Consider the following 278-nt stretch of genomic DNA (forward strand, 5'->3'; position numbering starts at 1 on the left):
AAAAGCTCTGAGGCTGCCTGCGGGCACGGCTGGCCTGGGGCTGAATCCCGGCACCCACAGCCTGTGGAGAAATGCCCACAGCCCTTTCCCTCCCCTGCCGAGGTGCTGTGGGGTGTGGGGTCACCTTCTCTCCCTTCACAAGGGGGCTTGGTGCCAAAGCTGGTGTTGACAGGAGCTGCTCCACAACAGCAGAGGGGACGTGGCAGACCTGGGGGGGCCGCCCGTCCCCCCTGAGCCTGGCAGAATCCATGCGCCGTCCCTGCAGGAGCTGTGCCCCG

The sequence above is a fragment of the Cariama cristata genome, unplaced genomic scaffold (genome assembly GCF_000690535.1).
Source record: "Cariama cristata isolate BGI_N322 unplaced genomic scaffold, ASM69053v1 scaffold33994, whole genome shotgun sequence".
In the NCBI taxonomy this organism is placed as follows: Eukaryota; Metazoa; Chordata; class Aves; order Cariamiformes; family Cariamidae; genus Cariama; species Cariama cristata.